The sequence below is a fragment of the Ruditapes philippinarum genome, unplaced genomic scaffold (assembly GCF_026571515.1).
Source record: "Ruditapes philippinarum isolate M1 unplaced genomic scaffold, ASM2657151v2 ctg3127_1_1_1_1, whole genome shotgun sequence".
NCBI lineage: Eukaryota > Metazoa > Mollusca > Bivalvia > Venerida > Veneridae > Ruditapes > Ruditapes philippinarum.
In genome coordinates, this window is record NW_026866436.1 from 94,047 (window position 1) to 116,015 (window position 21,969).

The following is a 21,969-nucleotide window of genomic DNA, read 5'->3' on the forward strand; positions in this document are numbered from 1 at the left end:
TCGCAATAGTTTTCATTCTAAAAATTTTGCCAAACAATATTCCTGAAAGGTTTTTATCGTTGATATAGAATGATATACATGTATATGTATTGATGGTACACGAACAAAAGCACAAACGTGTGTTTTTGTTTCACATAAAAGCCTAGTTTCGTGCTAAAGAAAGTTGAATTTTTTCCAGTAATAAATGGCGTATGATTTTGAGTTATTTAGAGGTTAATACGTGGTTGCTGTACACCATTATGCGATTATGGCATGACGAAGTGAATAATGACCTGAGGGTCGCAGGCCCGAAGTTCATTATGAACTCGAGGGCCATTATCGCATAATGGCGAGCATCAACGTCTTTAGTACCCATATCCGAAATTTAACTTCGCCACTAATATTGGTTGTCGCCCTTTATACGAAGCAGTCAGTTTTTAATGTAAGCAAATATATGTCATACTGTACAGTTTAACACTCCGATTGACTTAGAAAGCAAGACGACACAAAATGAATATAAGAAAATGTTGTTTTATGGTTGTTTTTATCGATAAATACAGAATCCTACTCTTAATTTTTTGTGACAAATTTTTATGAAGTTTTGAGCCTTCAAGAACGGTTTCTGAGACTATTTGGTCTAAGGGCGAACAATCCGACCTTTTCGTACAGTCAGTCTAAAATCATTTTTGTAATTTCTGAGGATCACGTATTGTCTTGATTTATAAATCTTCAATGATAAGCTTTGCTGATTGTGATTAATTATGTCATTTAAACTTTAAAGAAATGTGTGCAATTGACTTCAGTTCATTCAACGCCAGCAGCCATATTGAAATTCATTGAGAGTTGATAACGTCAGTCTGCACGTGCGCTCATTCACTCACCCATTATGGAAAATTAATGCCGAGTAGCAAGGTGGCCAATCTTGCATAATGACGTAGATCTTGCCTGAATGGCCCTGAAATACCCTAGATTTTGTTACTCAATTCGCCATATTGAAATAACTAGTATATCATTTATCACCTAAGAAAATTTAATCGTTGTAAAAATAGATTGTGACAGTGTTAAATCTATAATATTAAATGTAATGCTGATATTCAAATCTAGTTTGCATAATCATAAACAAACTCACATGTAATACAGAAAACCGACAAAATTCTTAACAAACAAAGTTTATAAATATACTTAACTAGGAAGCAACCTTTAAAAACAGTTGGTGATAAAAACCTTCATAAAATCATCGAGCTATTTATAAAAGCTTTGTCTCAACGGTCTGATTCAAAGAAGTGATACATGTGTGTAGTTAAAATCAAGAACCACACATTTGTGTGATTTATGTTCATATTATTGTTATAACAAATGTGCGATTTAAAATCATCAGGATAATTTAACATGTTGCATTCCCAAGCGCAAATGATTGGCATTTGTTTTCACACCACGTTACAGTACGTCGGACACTAACGCCGTTAGGTTATAATGGACACACACAGAAATTGTGTAATAACTAATACTGAAGAATGTACACAAAAGGCGAATAGTTTGATTATTCATTGTGTAAAATTGGTTGTGTATGGTTTGACTTATATTTAAGCATTTATTTAATATTTAATTTTTGTGTTTTTTTTTTTCTCTCTCACAAAATAAGTTAGTATAAGTTTAGACCACAGAAGATTGTATAGCAGTTTCTTTTTGTCTGACTATAATGTTATTAAAGCTCGTCTGTGGCCTGATGGTTTATGATTTGACTTCATAGATCTAGCCCCTCTGTATGTTCGATACTGGGCAGTAGTAGGCTCATTCCCAATTAAGTACGACATTTGATGTCGCTTTTGTCTGGCTGGATATATTTTGACCATGTAATGATCAATCATAAAATTCTATGTATTTTTTATAAGGATGACCAAAACAGTAAATTAATAATGCAAGTTTAATGACACATCGAACTGTTTTATATGATGAAATACTCTTTATCTTTTTTGGGGTTTAAAATTCACCATGCCGGCATCACCATGCATCGTTATTTAACATTTATAATAACTGCATATTTGGTTTATTTCATGTAAAAATGTTTAGTTTCAATAGGCACATGTTCTATCTTACAAAAATTTAACATTTTCCTTTACTATCCATGGAATGTAAAAAATCGTACTAATGTATAGGCTATGTCGCCAAATTCAGCCAAACTCACTGGATAATATTTCTTGGTGTGACCTTTTTGAAGTATGAAATCACTTAAAAAGTGTTAGTTTTGACCATTTATTCTAGTTATGCTAACTATTTGTCCACAATGATACGGATTTTAAGATTTTCAATACTTTTGTTTCCAAACCCACTCGACATTATTGAACGAATGACCGTGATTTTTGAGCGATAACGTAAAGGTCGATTCTTTGAACACACGCGTCCGTCAGATATGCATAGTGATCTAAGTGCCATATATAGATTAAGAACAGTATGATAATAGTTTAACAAATTGTAGTTATCTCAAGTAATTCAGAGACAAAAATCACAGTAAATATAAATATTCATATGAAAAATAACGTACGAGGTATAATGTTCGGGATAAATGTTTTTCAGAATACTGAAACCCCTTGCGTTTCTCTGTGTTTTATTCGTCTTTGGATTCATTTTACACAAAACTAGTTGCCCGGATGTTGTGAAAGTAAACGACCGCCATATTTACAAAAATGTGATACTATGAAGCTTTATTTTGAATGCACTTAGAAGGTAAGTTAAAATTGTCATTATTGTGACAAAGGTAAATAATTATAATAGTTATAGTTTTGTATGCAGGAAGGTTGTTTAAGCTGTACATCATCATAATACATGTAATGTTTCATGCAACATTTGTGTAGGGGAGACTGGGGTACTCTGGGACATGGGGCACTGTGGGACTATGGGATTTTTTGATACCTTTTGTTCTTTGATTTAAACCTGATTCATGCTGATGATTGATCTTGTCAAGCTTCTTTCCCTACAAAAGTTTCATGGCGGCAAATTGAGTAAAAATCAGTCTGGCGAGTACTATGTTCTTTTTACCTTTCAAAGTGAAATTCTAGAAAAGACACATATTGTTTTCAAAATCTTCTATATTGAATACTCATTTGTATCATATTAGTAATGGATAATGTGCTAAACATTGCCTATATTTTCTGATTTGAAATAAATCTTGCTTTGGTTGTCTTTTTAAATTATTGTCACATAAAAATTGTGGGGTTAGTTGGGGTACTCTGGGACAGTGGATTCCATACACTCTGGGAAGTGTACCACATTCTGTTTCAGATCACAAGTACAGACTATTGTTATATTAGGGACTATGGGATTTTTTGATACCTTTTCTTCTTTGATTTAAACCTGATTCATGCTGATGATTGATCTTGTCAAGCTTCTTTCCCTACAAAAGTTTCATGGCGGCAAATTGAGTAAAAATCAGTCTGGCGAGTACTATGTACTTTTTACCTTTCAAAGTGAAATTCTAGAAAAGACACATATTGTTTTCAAAATCTTCTATATTGAATACTCATTTGTATCATATTAGTAATGGATAATGTGCTAAACATTGCCTATATTTTCTGATTTGAAATAAATCTTGCTTTGGTTGTCTTTTTAAATTATTGTCACATAAAAGTTGTGGGGTTAGTTGGGGTACTCTGGGACAGTGGATTCCATACACTCTGGGAAGTGTACCACATTCTGTTTCAGATCACAAGTACAGACTATTGTTATATTAGGTACATTAGAGTTACATTATATGCAGGGTAGACTTTGATTATATAGTATTAATAAATGAATTATCTTCATGTTTTGGCAAAACAAAATTTTGGACAAGAACTTCTAAAAGGTTGAACTGACCTTGACCTTTAAATGACCTTGACCGTCATGGCCAAGTTATTGAATTTAATTTTGATTGTCATATTTTTTTTTATTATGGAAGAATTTGATTCATATGTGGACATAACAACACTTGTGATCAAACAGACATATGGAATAATTTAGATAATTTTATGTTCTTGACCTTTAAATGACAATGAACGTCAAATGAATTAATGAATTTAGATTATATTTTCCCAACTTTGTCAATCATTTATGGAAATGATTCATGCTTGGACAAAACAAGTGTGACCATACGCACCTATCAAAATTGAAATAAAAATATAGAATTTTCAACAGAATTCCTAAAGAAAGCCAAACATGGCAAAATTGAAAATGTTGCAGGCCCAGTTTGATTGAGCCTGTTCATAAACAGTAATGGAATGTGCAATTGACTGCCCACAACCCCGCCCCCACAGGCTAAAGCAGAATTCCACATTTAACATGCACTGGAAAAATTTAGATTTTTGAAACAACTGCAGATTCTCATTTCCAGTAATTTTGTACTTTCAATGTAATTATACATATTGTCCTAAGTACCCAAGCATGTCCCACTGTACCATATATGGTGTCCCAGAGTGACCCTAACTCGGGGCACTCTGGGACATTTTAATGACCGTATTCTAATGCATATCTCTAAGTCAACTTAATTATTTTAGGTTCAGTTAGTTATCTGTTACATCCAGTACATATTGTCCTTTTCATCCACGAAAGAAAGCATCAGTCCTTAAGATATGTTAAGTAGGAGATTGAAAATTATGATTTTTGTCCTAGAGTGCCCCAGTCTCCCCTATTTTGACAACATATTTTGTCTTGTTCGTAACATGTTTTTTTCCCGTATGTTACTATATTGTTATGGCTTCTCTAAAAGAGAAAGAAAGCGCTTCCAGGTGGACAGTGGTTGAAAGCAGAACGAGAAAGAGTCAAAAAGGTCTCGAATACCTAAAAGAGAAAAGAATTTAGAGAACATTAGCTAGATTATATCGCAGGATAGAAACTCCTGAAAACAAAAATAAGAATAAAAGAAGAAATTGAAAACTTCTCAAAAAAGACTTCAGCGCTATACAGCTAAGAAAGACGTCACGACACCGAGGAGTAAAAGTGTTAAGTTATTGAAAATTTATGGGTTGAAAGCAGACGATGTGCCTAAAATAAGAAAGAGGTTGTTCTTTTGTGAATGTTTAAGTTGCGAAATAAAACAAAGTAAGGTAGACAATAGACAGAATTTGAAAGATATTGTGCACAGAATAGCACCCGAAAAGATCATGAAGAAATACAGAATGAAAACTCAGCTAGAAAAATCTACTAGCCTTGATAAGAAGAAGTCAAGTACCACTAAAGATATAGCAGTGAAGAAAAGGTCAAGAAAGAGTGAACATAAAATGCGTGTCACAGAAAACATTCTCATTTCTTGAGCGAGATGACAATTCCAGAATATTACCTGGAAAGAATGACTGTACAAAAGTTTAAAGTACGTAGCAAGGTTAAAATTCAGAAAAGTGTACTGAATGACTACATCTATAACTTGCATCTGAAATTTGTTGCTGAATATGGATTTAAAGTAGCATAACGCCAGACCACAGCACATACAAGTATCGTTAGTGAACTTTGCCTCGAGGAGTGTTTGTCTTTGCTCGAAACATCGGAACTTTTGTTATCTGATTCGTGCTCTCAAATGTCTCAATGTGAATAGTTGTACAATCCCAGGTAAGTTTGTTGAAATGTACGGCCAGAAACCAGATTTGTTAAACAAGATGTTGCAGACTATTCCTGATAACGAAGATGTGAATTACCAACAGTGGCAGCTATTACAACTTAAGAACGGAAAAGAGAGGCAAAGGGTTGTTGAAGTGAGTTTGTCAAAGAGCGACTCCATTGAAAAGACGACTGAAGTATTGAAAGAATTCGAATCACATATTCATCGAGTGAAAGAGCAAAAAAAAAATGCAATCAAAGTTATGAAAGATAAATTACCCGATAGTCATGTTCTCATCCAAATGGATTTTAGTGAGAATTACACTATGTTATACTCTTGAGGAGATTCAATCAGTATATTGGAATAGCTCAATGGTAAATTTGCACCCAGCAGTCATTTACTTTAGAGGAGAAGGAAGTGATTTGACAACATGAAAGGTATGTTTATGTCTCAGAGGTTCTCAGTCATAATGCGTCGATGGTAATATCTATAATCGACAAATTGATGAAGGTAGTTAAATCTTTGGTACCTGATTTAGAAAATGTCCAATTTTGGACAGACTCATCCTCCTCCCAATATAGAAATAAAACAATATTTGATATGGTGAGCAGGTTTCCAAATCTCTATAGTGACTTTGCCTCATGGCAATAATTTGAAATTGGGCATGGCAATTGACCCTGGGACAACGAATAGAAATGCGGACAGTGCTGTAAAGCAGGGAAAAATTATACAAGATGCATCCGACCTTTATTCATGGGGTACATTGAATCAGAAAGGTATTAAATATAAATTGGTAAACAGAGGAAACGTATGAAACAAAGAAAGAAACAACAGTTACTGAAGAAAGAAACAATGAAATACAATAAGTTAAAGGTTCGTAGATGTTTCATTCTGTCGTGGGTACTGAAGATGGACAAATTGCTGTTAAAACACAACGTTAGTGTGTGCGTAATAATTGCTTTATGGCCAAATTTAATGTACATTCTAAATGCAGTTGGAAAATTAAGGCTATTACAACTAGGTCAGTAAAGCAAGATGAAACATGTTCAAAGATAAAATTAAATTTAAGAAGATTCTGGAATAAATGAACTACAAACAGAAAAAGATAAGAGATATGATAAAAATGAGACCCCAAGTGTCTCAGACACAAATGAAAGAGATACTTTGCCTGAACGTCTGGTAGTTTCAGTTGGAGACTTTGTTGTTGTCAATATTACGATGACCGCTTTTTTTAAATCAGCGACAACGGCAAGTCAGCTCGTGTGAGCTTCATGCTTTTTGTTTGTTTGTGTCGGGTTTTACGTCACTCCGACACAGTATAGGTCATATCGCGACGTTCCAGCTTTTCTGGTGGAGGAAGACCTCAGGTGCCCTTCCTTGCATTATTTCAGGCACGAACGGGCACCTGAGTAGAACCACCGACGTTCCGTAAGCTAGCTGGATAGCTTCCTCACATGAAAGAATCCAAAGTTCCTGTCGAGATTCGAACCCACAGCGGTGAGGGGCAAGTGATTTGAAGTCAACGACCTTAACCACTCGGCCACGGACGCCCCTTGAGCTTCATGCAACAATGTGAAAAGGTAAAAGCAAAATTTAAGTGGCCGTTAAGTCACTACGTTGACGATATAGAGTATGATGAGGTCCCGCGTATGGTAGAAGAGCCAGTACCAACTAGCAAGGCTAGTCGAATGTTTACTTTCCAAGATTATGTACTTAGCATGTTAGAAAATTAACGAGATCAGTTTTCTGAACATTAAAACTTGCTGACAAATGCATCGTGAAATAGTAACATTCGGGACAATCACGTGGTAATAACGTTTCTGACAGGCTAATATATGTTATTGCACTTAATTGAAAATTCTGTTTCGTCATAAGTTGTTTTGCAATGATTATTTCATTATTTTCTTAATTCAACGACTGAAATACAGTATAGTTATACTTTCGTTTGAGAAAGTAGTTTTATTTAAAGTACGGGACAAAAATGAAAATGTTTGAAAATGTCTATTTCTTTGGTTTTTTGTTACAGTTTAGCAAACAATATGTTTAAAAGTGTTGTTTATCAACAGTTTGGTAAATGAAGTTCTTGTTCGCTTTTTTGTTATATATAATTATGTGTATATGATAAAATATCATACTTTATTACATGAGAATGTTTAAAATTGTGTACACAAGTTTGTCAAGGATAATGATTTTTGGTCTTAAACACAAACTTGTCTTTTTATGTGTATTCCTAAAATTGTTCGAGAAAATTAAGATAAAAGATGCAGTACTTATGTACAGACGTTAAACTTTATAATGCTTTCAATAACTGCTTTTTGTAAATGTGTTATCAAAGTCTTAAATATTTTAGGTTATTAGAAACATAATGCATCATAAACAAATAACTGTTTACTCTTTTTCTAGGGCAAAGATAAAATTTCTAACGTATAAATAATGATTGAGAACAAATTGAAGCTGAATGGAATTGTATTGTATTGTTTTAGATACAATAATCTAAGACAATGAATTATATTTTTCAATAATACATGTAATATATAGAATCTTTTAGAGAGCTGTCCGAAATACTTGTGACTTTATGACAGATTTATCATTTACTACATAATTCTATCTGATGATAACTGACGATAATTGTACTAAAGGCTTCATTGTATAATTTATATTTTATAGCTATTTCCGACGCGTAAAATTGAAAATTAAACTGAAATCGAACAAGCCTGCGAAATATGTTTGAAATTAGATTTCCATTGTCATTCAAATCTAAGCGTGAACTAAATGTTTGCTAAATTAGTTTAAACACTCTCTCTCTCTCTCTCCCCCCCCCTCTCTCTCTCTCTCTCTCTCTCTCTCTCTCTCTCTCTCTCTCTCTCTCTCTGAAACTCTCTCTCTCTCTCTCTTTCTGAAACGATCTTTGTGTTTTAAAGAGTTTTTTTAAGATCAAATTTGTGCGAACACATTCATGATTAGATGTAAATTATTTAAAAGAACTGAATGACATTATTTTATCGTATATCTTTTTCATTTTCAAAAATGTAATGGACGTAAGAAATTTCTTGACTTTCTTTTCACAAAGAATGACCGAGATACTTTAAGAAATGTAGGTGAAAATTTATATATTTGTTTTTATTTAAACCATTCACTTCATTTAAATCTTAAAATGCAATTAAAACGTGATATTGTTTATATGCACAAAATTGCAGTCTTCACGTAAACATTGCTCCACATAAAATGATCCGTAGACAATTAATAATATCCTTATTAAATAAGGTTCATGATATTCCTTTGAATTTTGATAAAACAGATAAAATGGAGACAGATAACATAACAGCTACAGACACATGAAATGGAGAAAGTTATTATCCATTCAAAACTGGTAACCTTCTAGATATGCAATTAAATTCTGACTAGCGCGTTTCAACTAAGATTAAAGGTGTGAGAAAATATGTTGTTTATTTTCATTGGCGGTTTAGAAGGTTGTTGTCGATTAAAAAAAAAGGAATTGCTCTTATATCAACATTATTGTAAACGTTATTACTGTACATGCTATAAACATTCTTGAGTATATCTAAGAGAATATAAGATTACATGTATATTATATTTTGAATACTAAGTGTTAAATACTGAATTTAATTTAATATGTCCCAAAATAAATTTATGCGCGCAACATCTCAAAGACTAATAAAAGGACTGTGAACATAATTCGAAATTTACACATCTGACAAAGTGCCATATAAATTTACATGTTTGTACCCACGCGTACTTGTGTTACTGTTTTATTAAGATAATAAAATAATAAAACTTTTCAAATGATGTATAGGTTAATTACATTTAATACTTTTATTGATATATTTCACCATGTTAATCATTGTTTTACACACCGGACTTATTTCAGGATTATTTGCGATCGTTCGGAATTTTGTAAGCTTTCGTTTATTAGAAAATGACACAATAGTTATTTAGAATATTGAATGCTGTTTGATTGATTAAGGGTAAATTTTTTATTTTTCTGGAATGTTAAACACATGTGGAATGTCAAAAATGATGAAGAAAATAATTGTTTTTATACTGCATATCTAATTACCCGGAACTCTTGACTTCACATAAAACTTCAGTTAAATACAGACAAAACTATTTATCATCTTTAGAGGAATTACCGGAATAACTGACTCAAAAGCGAACAATGCCATCATCAGACGGAACTGATAAGCCGGCTGCTCATAAGCAGCACTGGTACAAAGGTTTAGTTTCCGTTGGCAGCCTAAGGATCAATAATGGTCGTTTTTAAAAATGTGTAAGCGGGAAAGTGTAAAATAATAAAATAAACAATCTGGAAAATGAGTAATCTATCGGAAGCATAAATAACATGTGTCCATGTGTGTATTTGCAACCTTAGCATATGCCCTTAGAAATATTGTTTTATATTAAATCTTTATACAATATGTAACCAAAACAACAAGAAAACACTTGTAAATTTTTCGTCTGAAAACATTCTAATATAATTTTTACACTAATCGGAAATGTTACATCAATCAATAAATCAACACAATAAAATAAGTACATTCTTAATTCTATTTAGAAAAGTATTGTTAAATAAAGGAGCATTATATGAATTACATAAAACGTCAAATCGGGCCTAATTGCTAATTATTTCAGATTTCTCTGTGAATTTAATTAAAAACATTTGCAGATTTTTAAAAAAAAAATCTTTTAAGTTTAAATATATATATATAGATAAAGAAGAATAAGTTAAGTAGATAAAAATGACTGAGTTAATGATAAATTGCAAAGTATCAAACAATGATCTAAGATGTACAGCTCAAAATAGTAAAGTAATATTCTGTAACAAGTCTAAGTCGTAAATGAAGAATATCGCTTCTGGATGGTATCTTCATAAAACATATAAAATGTAATCATTTTGTCAATATCACAAATAATACAGTGGGTTTCGTCTAAAATTGTTTGTTTGTCATTTATATTTATTTATTTGTTTATTTATTTATTTGTTCATTTTATCAATATAGTTTGTAGAAGCCTTTCTGAAGCTTATAGTCATACATTGTTCTTTTGTTCTTTTGTGATGTTCGAAAGTCGTGGCTGCGCCATTGAAATTATGTTATAAATATAAATTGTATCTATTGTTTGGCAAGCTGTCAACTATTTGTCTCTTTGACATCAACCTTTTAAACGGAAATAAATAGACATACAATTAATTATTTAAATAGATTGCACCTATAACTGATGGTAGGGTAGAAAATCTTTAAATTAACACAAAACTAGCATTCATTACTTTACATTGCTTTTATTTTGTGCTATATGTATTCTTAATATTATAAATATAGTTTGACAAGGTATGCATATAAAAAATAAAATATAAAAGAAATCGGTTTCGTGAAAATAGTTAAATGCACAAATCTTGCAAATGGTCAAATAAGTCACTGTCAACTTCAATTAAAATCTATACCTGTTAGGTTTTTATCTAAACCGAGCTACGAAAAGAGATGAAAAGCGATTATTATCTAGTCTATTAGCCAAAACGTTGCCAACAGCAATTTTAATTATGTCAGTGAATTATATTTATATCAACTCCGATGAAAAGTAAACAGAGAAACAGACAATTGCCAGATGTTAATTGAGCCTAACGATGCAGATTCTAGTTTTGAGGGATTCCGTTTTTCTCTATTTATATTATATCATATTATTATTGTAGGGCAGATTGGAAAACTATGAATGCTATGCTTTAATTTAAATTTTTAATTACAATTTAATATAAATATAAGATAAAAGAAGATCTAATGCATTTATCTTTGCACCTAACAGTCTTATTATTGTCGTAGGATATGGTATTTAAATACATTGTTTTTTAAGTTGTTGTTCTGGAAGTTACACGTCCCTTGTGGCTGAGGGGTTGCCTTAAATGGGCGAGGCATAATAATTGTATCCACCGTTTTCCCTGCGTGATCGTAAGAGGCGACTTAATTCGAACTGGAATCTATGCCTCTCTAAGCACCAGCATGAGAGGTAGTTTTGCCCTGAAGTTTGTTACACCCAAGGTTAGCCAATATATCTATTCTGTTTCGGCGCCATATGACCTTTACTGATGTAGAAATTATTCTGCCTTCACAATTGGAAAGAATCCTTCAATGACCCCGCAATTTAGCAATAGAAAGACTAAATAATGTGAGAACAATCAAAGAACTCAACGTTTGTTGAAACATCGTGATTACATTATATCTAAGAACTCCAACTCACTAAATACTTAACGTATCGTTGTAAACAAACAATATCTTAAATTCCATTAACATGCCAATAATACATTTTGCTGTCTGACATCTGTCCTAATTAAAGTTTGTTTTATTCCGAATCCGTCAGTCAGATTGCCACATTACACACATCATAGCATTCCTTGCATACACTGCCAGTCAAATAAATATTGCTGCACGTGCTGCACTTAATATGTCTTGTCAAATTATCTAAATGTAGTTAGTTTGCCTTTGTTTATCTGTGTTTATTGCAACCAAACCAACAAAAAAGTTCGTACATGTGAACAAGCCAGATGAGATAAAATTAAAGCTTGAAATTGTACCTTTACACATGTGTACAGACAAATTTTACTGACTATGTTTTATTCAGACTTAAAAATCATGTTACACAATTATTTATGGTTTTATATCATATATATAGTGCTCAAATGAAAATTTATTAATATTGTAAGTTCCAAAAGCATTATTTGTAAAGATATTACCGATTTTACATTTAATGTTAATAAAGGGAGGTAATTTGAAATTTATTTTCTTTAAAGTCTAAGTCAAAGTTGTCATATGATTACATTTAATGTGGACAAATATTTACACATTTTACATATATTCTTTGACGTTCAAAAAATTGTTTTAGAAGCATAATTATTTACATTTATAAAATTTCACTTATGATAACAACCTTAATTAACAATTAATTAATCAACATATAGGATCTTTAAGTTACTTGTGCTTTTGTTCTTTAAAATAATTATAAATTATTCGGAGTCACACTTATATGAGAGCTTAAACCTATTTATTTGGATGTATACGGCATTCATTTTCATTCATAGTACAGAGTTCCTTTACATTCGATATATTTTGTGAAATATAAAATATGGTAAAAATTATCAATAAGAAAGGACGGCGTTCCATGAACGCAGCCCCCACATGACCTCGCAACAAGGACCGGCGGGCCATGAGCCCAGGAGGACCCCCCCCCCCCCCAAAAAAAAAACAAAAAAAAACAGGACAATGCACAAAGCAGTGCACGCACGGGATAATCACTTTAATAATACACAAAAGAAAATAAAAGCAACTGACAAGGAAATCAAATACAATTGAACGATTAATAGGCCCACAAAGTAAAGGGGCACAGGGTAAGGGGACTTGATGGAAGGAAGGGGGAGGGGGGGGGCAAAAATAAAAAAATAAAACTAGGGACAAAAGGGAAGATACTTACCGTAGACGAAAATACAACAACAAGAAGGGACATAAAAGTGTCACCAGAATAGAACTAAACAACACAGACATACATCTGAGGAACAAAGAGGATCGCCGCCTTTGAACGTTCGGCAAGTACTGCTGGGGTGTTTTAAACGGTTAATGGCGTACCAAACCTCACTCTTAGCCACACCATGTTCTTATAAACGAGACAGCATAAATAAAATGAATCCCCGCCAAGTGAAATTCGAACAGTTGTTATGGTTACAAAAGGTGAAATAAGTAAAACACCGAAATGATCATGTAGAAACATATAACAGAAAACTCAGGACCATAACAAAAATACTCAATGTCTTAAAGGAAGACAGATCAACAAGAAAATCACATACAAGGGCCCGACAAAGCAAGGCAGAAGACGATGATAAAGATGCTTATTTTATTTTCTCACAATACAAGTACCTGTTCGTTCTGAAATAAAACATACCTCTCCATTGAACATCTACTGTTTAATCATATGGATTATTAATTCCAGCACTTAAATGTTTTGTAAAACATTTATTTTTTTTCTTTCTCAAAAGACGTATCATCAATAGAGTTTAATATCAAAATAATGTATTTAACGCGGCTCTGTACGAACCACACCTACATTTAATCGCATGCAAATTACCTCACTTTGTTTAGTATTCTGACTTAGGTTTGAAAATAGAAAGTCTTCATCAGTCTTAACGCGGCGTGATTGACAAACATTTGATATAATTGATTCTCTGTAATCATATTATAAGATCATAAAAATATAAAGAATTGATATAATGTTGTTTTATTTCAATCTGCTATATGTCGAAAGTTAATAAGAGATTCACATGATCCCTAAACTACGCAAAAAAACCGGCAAAATTGAATGTGAATGCTGTGCTTGAACAAATATAACATTTTTGATTGTATGTAACATTTAAATTGCTTCCACACTAAAGGAACAACACTGATGTGCCAATGAAAAGCAGAAAAATGGAATATCTAAAAAACACAAATTTGCAAGTTGAAAATGCTGCAGCAGCTAGCCTGCTCATAAATTGCAAGCTAACGCCATCAACCCCTAGCACCGTCGTAAGTAGAATAGTTGTTTTTTAATATTGAATTAAGTTTGATAAATTGCATATCTAATTTGGTATCAAATGATAACTGTTTATGTTATTACGTTTTTTGGGTTTTTTTTCACTTGATTCTGTCCCACTTTAATTTATCCCTTTTAAAAATCAATGTCAATAATTAAGATTTCTACTGTTCACAGACATACTTTAAATTGCCTTTAATGTATTTTTATTGAGATTCTTCATACTTTCAATGGTAAATTTGGTACCTAGAAATAATATCACATTCCCGTTGCAATTTAATCTTCAACCGGATTTAATTATATAAGAATTCGCCCTTTCTTTTGTCAATGCTTTATCTTATTAAGACGTCGGGCTAAAATACGTTGTTAACCTTAAAGACAAATAAGCTGGTTTCATATTACCATATTTCATTAAATGACTAATTTATCGAAATAAAAGTGAGACCTAAAAGACAATCTTAATTGTAACTGGATATTTGAATCGGTGGTAAGCTTAAAAGTTCAACACATTACCACTTTTATATACATCTCATAACATTTATACTGAGCAAGTGATAGCATACGCTTTGTTTCAAATGATTATATCTACTTCTTCTGCCAGAGTGATCAAAGGTTTATGTTATTTCAAAAGTATTTTTCAAAAGGATAACAAACCCTTAAGGGTTGTTTAACTTGAGTTAATTGGCAAATGCCAAAAAATATGGATTTTTAATGCTTTTATATTTCACTTATTTACAGGTAGGTAAAGAATTGAACAGCCGTATATATGTTTTCCAATAAACAAATTAAATATTGAAATGTTAAGTAACAAAAACCTTCATAGACAGACGAATATTTCAAGACACCTTAACATAATCACAATCATCATGAAGATTGCATTCGACTTTTGAACATATTTACATTGTTTTATGTCTAACCAAATAATTGTTTCATGTAATTTAAACGTCATGAGCTATATTCACGAAAACATACTGTTAATCATTGTTTTGCATGACTAATGTTAAGAACTTGCATTAAAAGATTTTTATATCATTATTCACTGTCAGGGTATCTTATCTTATAACACAAATAAATCATCTTCGAGGAATGTGAATAATATCAGGAAAAACATCTTTTAAAAATTGTCGTATTGGCTGTAATAGAAACAAATCTTTTTGCCAAAGTCAAGTAAATAAACATTTTTAATTAACAAATATGAAGATGGCTTAAGCTTTTATTAACACCAGATGGATAAATTTATAGAAGAAACGTCAAATACTGATCTGAAAGTTGAATTAACTGTGACGTAGAATATTTCACTGTCTCCCTCAGATTAAACATATTATTTATTACAATAGTAACCGTTCTAAAACGCAGGTAAAATAACTGTCGCAATCGACAAAGTAATATTTACAGTAACTTTTGCTTTGCTTAATGACGGTAAATATTTCCTTTATATCCTTGCCATCTGACTTCTTGTTCTGTTGTTGTTAATATTATCTTGGTTAAAGGTGAGACATTTAATTGTACCAAAGCTAAATCGGTCTGAACAAATATGAAAAAGTATTTAATTTAACGAAATAAAAAATAAACTACCAAGCCAAATGGACATTTTTTGAATGTGCAAAATCAATAATATCACATTTAATGACAGACCTCAGTAACTTTTTATGATAAACGTTTAAATGACAAAGATTAAAAACGTTTGATCGGGAAGATTAAAAAACCAAAACCTAAAGACATTAACGGGTGGTATTAATGTTCTTGTCAATACGAAATAGCTATAGGAATTCATTAATCTACACAGTGCAACATTTGTAAAATATAATAAAATCAAAATTGGTAACATTTGACATTGTTTTACCTTGATACATATTTAATGCAGTAAAGTGTTACACTTCATTGATATTTCGAAACTGCAGCATTAAAAAACAACATCAATTTTTGTTCTAAAAGTTTTTCTTCAATTACAGCACTAAGCTTTAAGCACGATTTGACAAAAATAGTTATATAAAAGTGCCAAAAGGCAGGTATATGTACTGTAATATTTGATGCAATTATTTTAAGACCGACTGAATGATATTTTGAAAATTAAACACTATCGATGCAAGTGTATTATAAGATACATTGTATATTAAATTTTTACTTAATGTTGATCATAAAGAAGACGAGCAATTTATTATTACTTCGTACGTTTGTTAAAGTTTTATTCAAAGAAATTAATATTAGGTAACATTTGAACAAACAGAAACATCCTTATTTAACAAAAATATTCCAATTCAATAGATAATTATATGATAACGAATATATGTATACTCCTTTAAGCATCTGACTTAATCATTTGAAAATCGTGTTTTGCATGGAAATCGGGCGATCTTAACAACATTCTGCGGTTTTGCAATACCTCATTCGATTCGTATCAATAAATGTCAACATAAATAAATAAGAAATAAAATATGAAATTTGATTTATGTGATTTATTAAGAAAATTGTATGCTGAAATATTTTTTCATGACAAATGTAAAGATTTAAAAGAAAATGTTTCGGTATTATAAATATCACTTTAATTATCATGGTTATGTAGCATTTTTCTATGTGTTAAATATTTACCCAAACAGATTTCTGAGAAAATTGGTATGTTATCATTGAATGTTCTGTCACGTTTCTGACACGAGCGTCAACTAGGTTTAAAAAATCACAGATGCTTGATCAAGTTATTTCACAATATTAAGAATCTAACGTAACCTTAGCTAGTTGTTAACAATTTATCTTTACAATATACTTATGAAATATTCTTGACAAAGTCAATGGCAAGCCAAAAATTATATAGCATGTATAAAACAAACTGTTGTCAACGTCTAAACAAATAAATATTTGCAAATGTTGAAACAAACGCATGGGAATAAACCGGATTTTTGTTCTATATACATTTCAAATGAACTAATTGCCTGACATCTTAAAGACATCTCTAAGTTTAATGTTCACAATACTACCAATGGGTATTGTGTTCGATATGTCACATACAACATGTTTTTAATAAAAAGACATAACATATTTATCTTGGCAATAAATTTCTTCATTAAACCTTTAACTGAACACTCAATTTCTTTTTGATTTAAGTATTTGGTAAACTTATCGCATTTTCAAGGTTGATATACATTTTTTAACCTGATTTCATAGAAGACTCAAAATGTGTTATTTAAGAGGAGAATTATTTGCATTTCACATATTAGCTCAAAAACATTAATCTAGATCAAAAAGATAAATTTATATAAAACTTATAGAAAAGTTATCACATATAATCACTAAATAGTTTGTCACGTTATTAGCATTAAAAGAGATAAAAAAAGGGGATGGACATTAAACAGATGCTGGGGCACGTGCCAATACTAACGTAGTATAGATAATGATATAAAATTCGTTCATACTTTTCTGCTTCATGACATGTGTTTAAAAAACTGTATTATTTTTACGGCCACTTTGCAAATTAATGAAACGTCTGCTTACACATTATTTCGAATCATGGGTACTTGTATTTTACAAACAATGGGCGTGTTTTAAATTATTTACAAATTATCAAATACACGCTTTATTTAGCCCTAGTCGCATTACTTATAAAATCCCCATCGTAAACGTTATGTTTGATATTCTTGAGAATCCGTTGTACTTAACCATAATTTTATGGTTTGTTTCGTGCGTCGAACTGTGGAATATTTGTTTTTGTTTTGTTGTCTTTTACGGCCCACCAACATTACTTCGGTCATATGGAGTTTGGCTAACTTATGGTGTTACAAAAGTAGAATAAAATACGAGTGTGATCCACTGTGGAATAATATTTGATCTACTTTACGGATATGAAGCATTAATTCCGTTTCGGTGTATATGATTGTATTTTGTGATCAGTTTGACATCATTTATTTATTGGATCTTTCAAATGAAAAGATTGTTTTATTTCATTGCAAAAATAAAGTAAATGAAAGAAAATAGTATTCACAACAACAGTAAGTATGCAACCTTCAGTCTCGCTTCGACTGAGTTTGTTCTATGAGATCATGGAACTGCAATGCATCATGCAACGCAGCATACTTAGGGCTTAATCAGTATTAAATCTTAAACAGAAAATTTATCGGAATTATTAGTCTCGTAGACCCATATAAATATTTCTATACAAATCTAAGATCATGTGTCCACGGAAAAACCAGTTCAGGTTTTATCCTATAGTAACTTCTTTTGTCGTTGATTGGCGTTAAATAGACACTGCGGGTTTTTCTTCATGACATAACTCTTCAATGACGCCAAATGACTTCTCCCTTTCTATTTCCTGAACACACGCGTATTGTTTTATTACTTACATAAATGATAACATTCTTAAATATTGTGCATATGTTGATTGTTATAAAGACATGAAATATGTCGCTAAGATTATTTTCAATTCAAAGTTTATAATCAGACAAGTATTTCAGGGTATTTTGCTCCGGAAACGTTTTTTGTTCTGTTAACATACAATATTCATGTGTGTTGAATAACAGAGACATTCTATTGTAAAACACTTCTAAAACTACTCTATAAGCAGCCAAATTGTAATGTTTATAAACTTTGTTACAATATTTCAGAAGATATTTCTTCATACCTTTTAAAGATTGATACAGTATTGTCTTATTTATATTTAACTCTACTATGATAATTATCTGATTATAAGCATGATGTCTAAGGTGATAAATAATATATAAGTTAGCGAGAGGTAATTATACAATAAATGCTTCAAAATCAAGCAATGTATGCGCAATTTACAAGTTTTATATTTTTTTTGCAAAACGGGAAATTGGTGGTCTTGAAACAAAATTATACCAGATCATTTTAATTTAGTTAACAATAATTTCAAAGTATAAACCTATCAAATGTGAAACCTGATCCGAACCTCTACACACAATCATTTTTGATATGTTATATTCAATTATATCTTACCTTCTGACAAAAATGAAATTAATAAAATATTATCTTGTTATTATACCAGCTTTAAAAATATAAAGTATGATATTAATCATTTGGATGTTCGCCTGTTTAGAAAGATAAGTTGTCTTTAAAGGAATTGATGTGTATAATTTTCATGGTACTTGTTTTTGTAGCTCTGTTTTACCCATTTTCATACAATCCATATTCATGGGTAAAAGTGTTTGATGACTATAAAAGACCGGTACATGTAATGCCGATATTTTCATCGAGTTTTCATAATAATGCAAGACAACTAGCTTTCACTGTATAGACTTACATACTGCAACAAAAGTTACATTAACGTAATTAGACAGTGATATGGTAGGAACCTGTTAAAGTGATTACTGCATTACGCACCTACATCACACAAATCAGAAAATAATAACTTTGTTTCAACTGTTTTGTTCAAAGACGTGGTGGTATAAAAATATGAACCACACATCTATGATTAATTTTACGTACGATTTATGTTCATAGTTTTGTTATAACAACTCAGAGGTAGAAGATGTTAAAATGGTATCCATTTAGATAAGTCAACGTATTACATAACCAATTGCAAATGGTTTGCATATTCTATCACACTTCGGTAAAGTATTTTGAACCATAAAAATGAAAGTTCATTTACGATGCTTGAAATATAAATGTGCACAAATTCAAACAGTTGCAAAACAATTAACCAATGCATTTTATCAGATGATTTATTGTGTTTTTTTTCTCACTATTATCTACGTTTTTATTTTTCAATTTAATGCGCTTTTTTTTCTTTTAAAATCTACGATCCTAGTCTCTCTAGTTGTATTACAAAAACAAATGCAAAAAATTCACATGCTATTTCATTATTTTATTGTCAAAAAGTAGATAATGAATAATTGTTAAGCATGCATCACTTATAATAAATAATGTACACAACAAAGTGTATGACTTTTTATGTAATAAAATATAAACAGTTCTTCTTTTAAATTTTACTCACTGCAAAGCATTAAACCATGTAAACAAGATCTATAACTACATACAATTATTCCGTAACAAATCAATGTGAGCCAGTATCTGCACCGTCAGACAAAAATAGGAAAAAAGTTGAAAATTAGTAAAACTGCTTCTCTAAACTTCCTTAAACGGACAAGAAAAACATATCAGTCACTGACATAATTTAATTACAATGTTACTGGCAACTATTTCGCTTATAAACAAGCTGCAATTCGCGCAAAGTAATAACTTTAAGGTTTGTAAATAACTAGCATATCTTTTCAAGCATGTCTGACCGTTCCAAGGCGGTACCCCTGGGTGGAAAGCTGAGAAAAATAAAAATAATCGAGGTATATTTATCGAGTTTTTGATTCAAACACATAAGCCCAAAATGTAAGTGATAAGACTGTAAAAATCTATGTGCATGTTTTACATAAAATTGATCTATCCACTATTTAAGGGGTTGAATCATTTTATTTCCCATTTAAACAAACATGATAAATGGATTTACATAGAAATTCTAAAAGTTTCCAAAAAGGTTGAATATTATTATGTAGTGTTCCGAATGTAATTCAGGTAATTAACTAAAGCTAGATTTGTTGTTTGTTAATTAAAAATGATCATGCTTTTATAAAATGCCAAATGTCGATGTGAGCTGCATTAAATGTTAATTAATGTTTCTAAACACTTTGTGCCATAATCTGACAATGGAGTAATCTTTCAAAGCAAGCTATTCGGCTAAATATATTTCTTTTATAGGTTGAGCTTTAAGTAAGTATGTTCATATGACTTTATTATCTGATCCAACCGTAGGAGACACACATGAAGCGATTTCGTACATTGAGGTTTGTCTTTCTGATAAAAGCATGTTAAGCTGATGCTAGACTTCATTAGACATTTATTGTTATCTCTTATGAACATATTCAATGAAAGCAAAACATGTGTCGCATACTTTATTTTTGTACTCAATGTTATCAAATTCATTAAATACAGTTTAGACAATGCGTAGTACAGATGTTAAGGTGTTGTGTTATATAGAGCACAAAAAAAGCCACATAACATTCCTGAATGAATACTGTCTGATATCAAATCTGATACACTATTCACCTGTCCGACAATTTAACCGCTGTGAATGAACTGAAGTACAAAACACTTTGGCATAGAATGTGAGAAGATCAGCTTTCTGATTAACTAATGATTCCATTCAACAACATTTACTCTTTTTTTATTGGGAATCAACATGTGCTGAACATAATAGTAATTAAAACAAAGCGAGGTTTTTGTTTGAAATGCAATCATATGGGTGTTCTCAACATTTACTTCCCCGACAAGTATGATCAACCTATGTTATATATACATGTATTAATCCCTTGTAAACAGTAAAAATTACCAAGTACATAAAGACTGTGGGTTTAGCCATTCACTCTGTTATGGTATGAATAAAATGTTTGATAGTCCATATACATTTTTAACTAAACAATTTCGTCGAATAAGTCGCAGTTTCTGAGGAAGACTACAGGTATTCGCTTTATTCATGTATATTTGTTTTTATTCATACGGCTGTTAAAACAATAACCACGCTCATAAGCTACGGGTTCGTAGAAATAAGACATTATGCAATATAATTAATGAAATACAACCTATTAAAATAGCATGCTGTATCCACATAAGCAATGTACATAAACAGTGTGTGCCTGACATCAAATGAATCTAAGCAGTTATATAGTAGCATGATATGTAACATGATTGTGAATTACTGTCATAAATATGGACCTAGCTTTATGCAAATGATGATTTATACATTCGCACCACTTTGTTTTTGACATAATGTGTTTACGCCTGAAAGAAATGAAAAGGATTTCTTTAACGAGTTGGTTTAAAGAATTATATCAAGGATCACATAAAGATTCTAGGCATTTTAACAT